The following is a 10,020-nucleotide window of genomic DNA, read 5'->3' on the forward strand; positions in this document are numbered from 1 at the left end:
TGCCATCCAGCCATCTCATCCTCTGTCATCCCCTTCTCCACCTGCCCCAATCCCTCCCAGCATCAGAGTCTTTTTCAATGAGTCAACCCTTCACATGAGGTGGCCAATGTAGTGGAGTTTCAGCTTCAGCATCATTCCCTCCAAAGAAATGCCAGGGCTGATCTCCTTCAGAATGGCCTGGTTGGATCTCCTTGCAGTCCAAGGGACTCTCAAGAGTCTTCTCCAACACCACAGTTCAAAAGCATCAATTCTTCAGTGCTCAGCCTTCTTCACAGTCCAACTCTCACATCAAAACGTGACCACAGGAAAAACGATAGCCTTGACTAGACGGACCTTTGTTGGCAAAGTAATGTCTCTGCTTTTGAATATGCTATCTAGGTTGGTCATAACTTTTCTTCCAAGGAGTAAGTGTCTTTTAATTTTATGGCTGCAGTCACCATCTGCAGTGATTTTGGAGCCCAAAAAAATAAAGTCTGACATTGTTTCCGCTGTTTCCCATCTATTTCCCATGAAGTGATGGGGCCAGATGCCATGATCTTTGTTTTCTGAATGTTGAGCTTTAAGCCAACTTTTTCACTCTCCACTTTCAATTTCATCAAGAGGCCTTTTAGTTCCTCTTCACTTTCTGCCATAAGGGTGGTGTCATCTGCATATCAGGTTATTGATATTCTCCCGGCAATCTTGATTCCAGTTTGTGCTTCTTCCAGCCCAGCGTTTCTCATGATGTACTCTGCATATAAATTAAATAAGCAGGGTGACAATATACAGCCTTGACGTACTTCTTTTCCTATTTGGAACCAGTCTGTTGTTCCACGTCCACTTCTAACTGTTGCTTCCTAAACTGCATATAGGTTTCTCAAGAGGCAGGTCAGGTGGTCTGGTATTGCTATCTCTTTTAGAATTTTCCACAGTTTATTGTGATCCACACAGTCAAAGGCTTTGGCATAGTCAATAAAGCAGAAATAGATGTTTTTCTGGAACTCTCTTGCTTTTTTTGATGATCCAGCAGATGTTGGCAATTTGATCTCTGGTTCCTCTGCCTTTTCTAAAACCAGCTTGAACATCTGGAAGTTCATGGTTCACGTATTGCTGAAGACTGGCTTGGAGAATTTTGAGCATTACTTTACCAGCGTGTGAGATGAGAGCAATTGTGCGGTAGTTTGAGCATTCTTTGTCATTGTCTGTCTTTGGGATTGGAATGAAAACTGACCTTTTCCAGTCCTGTGGCCACTGCTGTGTTTTCCAAATTTGCTGGCATATTGAGTGCAGCACTTTCACAGCATCATCGTTCAGGATTTGAAATAGCTCACCTGGAATTCCATCACCTCCACTAGCTTTGTTCGTAGTGATGCTTTCTAAGGCCCACTTGACTTCACTTCCAGGATGTCTGGCTCTAGGTCAGTGATCACATCATCATGATTATCTTCACCTTCTTGAAGATCGTTTTTGTACAGTTCTTCTGTGTAGCCTTGCCACCTCTTCTTAATATCTTCTGCTTCTGTTAGGTCCATACCATTTCTGTCCTTTATCGAGCACATCTTTGCATGAAATGTTCCCTTGGTATCTCTAATTTTCTTGAAGAGATCCCTAGTCTTTCCCATTCTGTTGTTTTCCTCTATTTCTTTGCATTGATCGCTGAGGAAGGCTTTCTTATCTCTTCTTGCTATTCTTTGGAACTCTGCATTCAGATGCTTATATCTTTCCTTTTCTCCTTTGTTTTTTGCTTCTCTTCTTTTCACAGCTATTTGTAAGGCCTCCTCAGACAGCCATTTTGCTTTTTTGCATTTCTTTTCCATGGGGATGGTCTTGATCCCTGTCTCCTGTTCAATGTCACGAACCTCTGTCCATAGTTCATCAGGTACTCTGTCTATCAGATCTAGTCCCTTAAATCTATTTCTCACTTCCACTGTATAATCATAAGGGATTTGATTTAGAATATACCTGAATGGTCTATTGGTTTTCCCTACTTTCTTCAGTTTAAGTCTGAATTTGGCAATCAGGAGTTCATGATCTGAGCCAGTCAGCTCCTGGTCTTGTTTTTGTTGACTGTATAGAGCTTCTCCATCTTTGGCTGCAAAGAATATAATCAATCTGATTTCGGTGTTGACCATCTGGTGATGTCCATTTGTAGAGTCTTCTCTTGTTTTGTTGGAAGAGGGTGTTTGCTATGACCAGTGCATTTTCTTGGCAAAACTCTATTAGTCTTTGCCCTGCTTCATTCTGTATTCCAAGGCCAAATTTGACTGTTACTGTAGGTGTTTCTTGACTTCCTACTTTTGCCTTCCAGTCCCCTATAATGAAAAGGACATCTTTTTTGGGTGTTAGTTCTAAAAGGTCTTGTAGGTCTTCATAGAACCATTCAACTTCAGCTTCTTCAGCATTACTCGTTGGGGCATAGACTTGGATTACTGTGATATTGAATGGTTTGCCTTGGAAACGAACAGAAATCATTTTGTTGTTTTTGAGATTGCATCCAAGTACTGCATTTTGGACTCTTTTGTTGACCATGGTGGCTACTCCATTTCTTCTAAGGGATTCCTGCCCACAGTAGTAGATATAATGGTCATCTGAGTTAAATTCACCCATTCCAGTCCATTTTAGTTCACTGATTACTAGAATGTCAACGTTCATTCTTGCCATCTTCTGTTTGACCACTTCCAATTTGCCTTGATCCATGGACCTGACATTCCAGGTTCCTTTGCAATATTGCTCTTACAACATCGGACCTTGCTTCTATCACCAGTCACATCCACAACTGAATATTGTTTTTGCTTTGGCTGCATCCCTTCATTCCTTCTGGAGTTATTTTCCACTGATCTCCAGTAGCATATTGGGCACCTACTGACCTGGGGAGTTCCTCTTTCAGTATCCTATCATTTTGCCTTTCATACTGTTCACGGTGTTCTCAAGGCAAGAATACTGAAGTGGTTTGCCATTCCCTTCTCCAGTGGACCACATTGTGTCAGACCTCTCCACCATACCCGCCCGTCTTGGGTGGCCACACACAGCATGGCTTAGTTTCATTGAGTTAGACAAGGCTGTGGTCCTATTGTGGTTAGATTGACTAGTTTTCTGTGAGTATGGTTTCAGTGTGTTTGCCCTCTGATGTCCTCTTGCAACACCTACCATCTTGCTTGGGTTTCTCTTACCTTGGACGTGGGGTATCTCTTCACGGCTGCTCCAGCAAAGCGCAGCCGCTGCTCCTTAGCTTGGACGAGGGGTATCTCCTCACCACCACCCCTCCTGACCTTGAATGTGGAATAGCTTCTGAGTTCTATATATACAAAGGTTTTTTTAGCTTTTCCTTTGCAAGTGCGAACTCAAAGCTATATTTAAATATTTGTTAGATTTTTTTTTCCTTTGGATCTCTAAAACTATATGTCCTTTAATATAGGTCAGATTGATTATCTTCCTAACTAAACAAAATTCTCCCTACCTCTGCATAGCATTTAAGTCATTACCTTTGCTACTATGGAAAATGCACTTTAACCATGGAAGGATATTATTTTATTTATTACTTGCACAGACAACAGCCATATCTACTAAATAATATTTATAATTAAAACTGTGATCCTTTTGACAGTAAGAATGGATATAATAAAAATCTCTCTGCCTCCAAAAAAGGATTGCAAATAAACTGCAAACTTGCTTTGGTGAATGTCAGGAATCATCATATGGAATGGTGATATGTGTATGATCAGGACCTGTGCTCGGTAACTTAGGTTGGTTTCCTCAGAAATCTCAAAGACAAAATTTGATTGCAAGTAGTTTATTTGGAAGCTGATTTTAAGAAACATCAGTAAGGGAGTGAGGAAGTGATGCTAAGAAGGGAGGATTGCTTATTCTGGTACCATAACTGGAGCGGAGGTCCTCTGTGGTCTTCCAGGAGGCTATAGGTTCTGTGACTTAGAATCGTCTCAATTGGAGGGCAAGGTGTTTTGCATATTTGCTCATTTTTAGGGAGTGCATTAGCTCTTGGGCATGTTTAGCCTTCTCCACAGCAAATATTGTACATCCATTTTGGGAAGGAGAGATGCAGTAGGTTAGATTTTCTGGTGGTCTTATCTCCCAGCTCAGCCTGGGGCCCATGTGCAGGTTGCAGACTGTGCAAATCTGTATATCCCTTTGGCAGAACTGCTTCTCTCAGGATTTCTGAGCTTATATCCTCCTCCTCTCTCTGTGCTATATTTTCCACTCTTGGTGTGGTTTGTTTTGAACTGATGATCTTCTGGGCAGTTACTGCTTCATGACACAGAACAGCAACTTAGGGTGAGACTGAGAAGCTGGTGAAGCATTTGGTGGCACCCTGAGGTTTTTGGTGTTTCTTATTTGGATGTATGGAATTTGATGACAAAATTGGGCTCGTCATCATAAATAGTGGAAATGGTGTGCATAACACAATATAAGTATTTCCCTTCTTTCCAACCTTCTTTGGATTCACTGGAACATTCTACGTGCTGTCAGGCAAAAAATAGTTTTAAATAAAATTCTGAATTGTATATATTTTACCAGTAGAGTATTGAAGGATGCCCCAAACTACACTGTCCTATTTGAAGTCTCTCCTTGAGTGTATCTTGTATAGAATTACTTCAGGTCTCTTGCAAAAAGTTATTTTAAATTTCAGGCCGCCTAGTATTCTGAGGACAAACATACCATGACAAATGGGCTGACACTTCAGTGCCAGTCACTGAAATGGTGAAACATCATGAGGAAGATTGTGCTCCTGATGGTGGAAAAAGGGAAAACATTGTCGGAAACCTGTGGTGTTCCCCCTGCTTTACAAAGATCAGATTCTCCTTTGCAGAATTATTTACCAATAAGTAGTTGAAATACACTGCTGAGAGGCCTGGGCCTTTCCCGTCGAGAGCTGATAGTCAATGGAAGTCAAGATGAAACCCAACTGGCTGCAGACACCTCAGTGAATGACAGACGTTCCAGACCCTCCAGGTTCTTCACCTCTGTGACTTTCCTGACTCCCTGGACGCCTGGAGACACCTGTGGGAGGCGCTGGTTGATGCTCGCCTCTGCAGGATTGGACAAAGGCGGCTGGCCGTCTGCAGCCACTGCCCACGGGACACACAGAGGTCATTACCCAGCATCCTTCACTCCCAGGAGGGCCTCTCCTGAGAGCACCAGCTCCACTCTGTAGCATGGAAGGCTGACTTATACACACGACAGATTCCTAACACAGATCAAATCTGTTGCTTTGTGACTAAAACCACGGCCCATAACTGCTCCTATCTGTTTCTATAGAACTGCTCCAGAGCTCTGCCCTTTGACCCTACACTAGACAGTCAATCCTTGCCTTTAGTCCCACAGCTCAAGAAAGACCTGGCAGGTTGCACTGAACACTCTTGGTAAGGATTGTGAGGCCTGGAGACAAAGCCAGAGTATCGATGTAGCTTTTTTTTAAGTAAGAATTTCTGTGATTTTTCTTTCCTTTCTATCTGGCTTGTAAGTGTGGGTGGCCTTTCTTTCTGTGGTTGAAATCTAAAAGGATGGTGATATCCAACTGTGTCACGTCTTATTCAAGTTGGCATTTGTGGCAGCAGCAACATTCTCTGTTCATTCAGCTGCCCACAAGCTATTATTAGTGAGTTTCCAGAGGTTAGTCACTCAAAATAAACAACTTTCCTGTTTTTCCTGCTCTGCTGCCTGGAAATCTCACAAAAAGTCAAACTATCTCACTTTAGATTTGGGATCAATTTCTGCAGTACCTTTTAAGGGTTTTTAAGGGATTTAATCATACAGTTTGCAAACCACTAATCTGGACTGTAGTAATTCTGTTATGGAAAGTTTGGTAAAATCAGTTATCACTGGCAGTCTGAGACTCATCTGCTCCCAACAAAACTTGCTCAGTGAGCTGTGTTAGTATGTAGAATAGAAAACTCTGTCTTGATACAGAAACATGTTGGCATTGCACACAAACATAATTCAATGAAAGTTGTGATTTTAATGTCCTCCAATTTAAAATGTTACACAATTTTCTCCAAAACTTACCTTCCTTCATTATATTCAAAAGCATTCTTTGTTTTTATAAACATTTAGTTACCCAGGTTATAAAGAGCCAGAAATGTCTGTTAAGACAGTTTATTATCTAACTTAGAATATTTGAAAATAAGTTTATAAATACTTCCATTAAATTTTTGAAAAGCTAAACCTTCATTAGTTCATAGTTGATTTTTAATTGGTCTCAATGGCTCCAAGTACCTAAAAAGAGTTTGAGGAAGTATATGGGGTTTGAGTTTACATAACTTACATTGTCAAGTTCATTCTGGATTTATTTTGTTTTCTGATTATCTTATGTGAGGATGCTGATGGTTTGGGAGAACTCTAAGTACTATTACAAATATTTTGCAAAATGTTTCATGAAATAGTCCCAGTGTGGTATCATTAAAACATAAAACAGGGTGTTATTAGAAGACAATCAAAGATTATAACCAATTTAAGAAACCAAAGAATTTCAAGTTTCCCATCCACAAGTTGTTAGAGTATTAATTTTATAGTTTGAACCAAGCTAGAGTATTAATTTTATAGTTTGAACCAAGTATCAGATGTTTCCATGGCATTGACTTCTATCACAAAAGGTGTGTGTGTGTGTGTGTGAGTGCGCGTGTGTGCTTGTGTGCACGTGTTAGTCGTTCAGTCATGTACGACTCTTTGTGACCCCATGGACTATAGCCTGCCAGGCTCCTCTGCCTTCCAAATTCATCCCATTTTCTCTTGAAGGGGATTGTGAACAATAAGGCTATTGTTCACGTCTGACTATGAATTTAGATCACAGAATCTGGATCATCACATAGTGTATTGTCAGCATGTGGGCACCAGAAGTGTGAGCTGTGAGAAGCTCCAGTACTCAGACTGTGTATTTAGGTGCTGCGTTATCTCCCACTCACAGACCTTTCAGCTTTGAGTTATAATCTCACTCTTCCAATTCATTCGTTCACTTAACCCATACCTATAGAAGGTCTTCCAGACACTCTCCCAGGTGCTAAGTTTTATACTTGGTGAACAAAGACAGATGCACGCTCCATTTCTTATGGAGCTTTCAATCTACCAAGAGGCAGTGGACTAAAAGTAAACAAGTAAATAAATATAAAATCTTACGTCTTCACAAGTGCAGACAGGGTGGTGGGCAGAGAGTGGCTTGTTGGCGGAGGGGAGGTTGTCAAACAAAATAAGATAATCGAGTCGTGGAAAGTCTCTGAACAGAGGTCAAGTTGAGATGAACACTGAATGATGGGACAAGTTCAAACATGGAGAAGGATCTTCCTGGGCAGGGAAATGAGGGCAAAGGATGAGAGGGAAGACTGAGGTCGGCCTGTCTGGAGATGGGAGGAGGGCAGCGGAGCTGGAGCGTGATGGCAAGGGCACAGAGCAAGACACGAGTGAAGACAGGTGGGGACCAGCTGTGTCAAAGCTTGTAGGAACTCAACGCCTAACTTTAGTTGAAATGCAAAGCGGTGGAGGGTTTCTGGTCACAGAGGAGCATGTTCTGATGTAACTAGGAGCAGTCGCTTGGTAACCCACCTTGCAGGCTCTTCTGTGTTCCCTCACAACTATTCCAAGCATCACAGAGCCTACTCAGAAGGCTTACATGTCTTTTCAGTTCTGTCAGAATAAAATGACAATTTTCATAAATGGCATTCTCCACCTTCTGCCATGTCTGATTTGTGGAACACCTCAGATCTTAGCAAGCACAGCCTTCCTCCATGCCCTTGGTGCCTCATTCCAGCTCTCTGTTCAGGATCTTCCAAAATGTATTATTTCCTTTCTAATCTTCACAACCCTGCCCCTCGCCCCCTCCCCCCCACCACTTCATCTCTCGTATCTTCTTCCCCAGACTCTTCCCATTCTGTTCCTGCTGTCTGGACGTTTGGATGACTGCCGCAGATCCTACTTGAAGTAATTGCTACCTCCTTTACTCACTTGGCATTTAGTGAAGCCTGTCTCTGCATTATGGTGCATGAGACCGAATAAATCAACTAGAGTTTGCTGATCAATGACTAGGATTTTATCTTTTTTTTTTTTTCTCCCAACACTAGCATATAATCCATAGCATAATGGACACTCTTAAAGGCTTGAAAAAAGTGATGTAACTCCATCAGGATCAACCTGTGCTTATTGGTCAAAACTGTTGTTGTTAAATTTGAGCAGTAGGCACTCTTCTGAGCTGGCTAGAAGGTCTAGGGGATAGTCCATGATCATGAAATCCAAAATAAAAAAAAAAATTAAACATGTAAAGGGAATGAGCCAACAGCCTTGAACTCATTGGTGTTATTTTTAAGATTTCTAACAATTCTGGAATGTTCAATGTTTTTCTTTAGGGAAATGAAGAACAACATCCGTGAAGGGACCTATTAATTTGTCTCAGATAGTTTCACCTCAAGCCCAAGAATTTTATAAATGAGCGGAATGAGTTCATTTTCCTCCCAGATATCTATTTGGAACACAAAGCAACCACTTGCTAGAGTTTAAAAATAAATCAACACAGTCAGCTGTGGCCTTTTCCAGCACTTTCTGTCAACATTAAGTCGATGAAACAGATTTAATTAGCTTGTTTTGCTTCAAAATAAACTACAGGAAAGTCTTCAACATTAATGACTCTACATCTTATGGACAGCAACGAAAAATTGGTTTTGTTGGAATATACAAGCAAGGAGTGAAAAGTTAGAATAGACTTAGATGTCATAGAAATGTAAACTCTCTGGTGCTAAATGTTGAACTGACAGCCGCTGAGGTTTTCATTTGCAATTTTAGGAAAAATAAAACAATTGTTAGTGTGTAGTCTCTTGCCCATTACCATAGTAAACAGCTATAATAGTGTGGGAGAACTATGGTGCTACCTGGACAGCAGAGAATTATACATGCTGTTCACTGAAAGACAGTTTTTGTCAGTGATGTTATGTAGAGCAAAAGTCATCCCAGGAAATAGAAAGACTTTTGAGACCAATGATGTGATCTCATAGAAGGTCAACAGCTTTATATTTAGTGCAAATGTTTCTATTAATGAATCTCAAAATCACTTGAAATATATAACTGAGAAAATATCCTGGGTCCTGGTACAGGAGAAACACACATGTACATATGTATACATAAGGGGAAAAAATCTCATTCAATATCCTGCTTTGCTGTATTAATAATTTTCAACCTCTGCTTTTAAGAAGAGATTAAAATAAATTTAAGTAGGAGAAAAAGAATGGGCTTATGATGCTGTGATTGAAATTTGTTACATGTTCCTCTAAACTATTTATACACGAAGGTAAATGAAAGGAACAATCTCTTCCTTCACAAATAAGTGACCATGAACGTTTTCTTCATGCACATCACCAGAAACAAGATGATGAAAAGCTGATTCAGCTCAGCTTCTAAATATTTATTTAGTGTTCATCTTCCTTGGGTCTTCTAAAGAAACTTTGGCCAAATTGGAGGAACATTTTTTTTTTTTTTCTGCTGGAACTCAGGCTTCCTCAGCCAGATGTGAAATTGATGTTTATGAGAATGCACAGCCCAGATTATTCCATAAACAGTTTAATAGCACAAATGTTATTTTCTTTTTAAATGTCTATTTACTGTCACTAATATGGTATTTTAGGAAATGGTGATTTTAGCCTAGAAATTGGATTGGTTGTTCTTGTTTCCACAGCTAAAGCGGGTGTCTAGACTGAGTCTGGCTATGTCCAACTTCCTCCTACCATACCACTCTCTCATCATATGTGTACTCATCTATTAATGATTCTTAGCAAGAGTGTGGAAAATTGCTGGAAGTTTTAAGCCCAGAAAATGTACCTGTAATTACCACATCCAGTGAGCCCAAGGATGAATCAGAAAATAAACTCCTAGCTACACAGAACTAACTTTCCTACGTGGAATTCCTCAAGCTGAGCAAAAACATTTCCACCTCATATATATGACTATTTATCTTTTTCTGTTTTCTGAATATTAAAATTCTGCAGTATAGTATAAAGTCTAGCTGATTTGTTGAAAGAATTTTAGTCTCATACGATAAAGCCTTTAACC

At 40.4% G+C, this 10,020-nt stretch overlaps 1 long non-coding RNA gene across 1 annotated transcript; it reads left to right on the plus strand.

Annotated features, from left to right (window-relative positions):
• The first annotated feature begins 6,398 nt into the window (after positions 1 to 6,398).
• LOC133239840 (uncharacterized) lies at positions 6,399 to 8,006 on the plus strand. The gene is made up of 2 exons (XR_009733998.1): positions 6,399 to 7,760; positions 7,844 to 8,006. It is a non-coding gene; the product is annotated as an uncharacterized LOC133239840 (long non-coding RNA).
• The last annotated feature ends 2,014 nt before the right edge of the window (positions 8,007 to 10,020 follow it).

The sequence above is a fragment of the Bos javanicus genome, chromosome 27, assembly GCF_032452875.1.
Source record: "Bos javanicus breed banteng chromosome 27, ARS-OSU_banteng_1.0, whole genome shotgun sequence".
Lineage (NCBI taxonomy): Eukaryota > Metazoa > Chordata > Mammalia > Artiodactyla > Bovidae > Bos > Bos javanicus.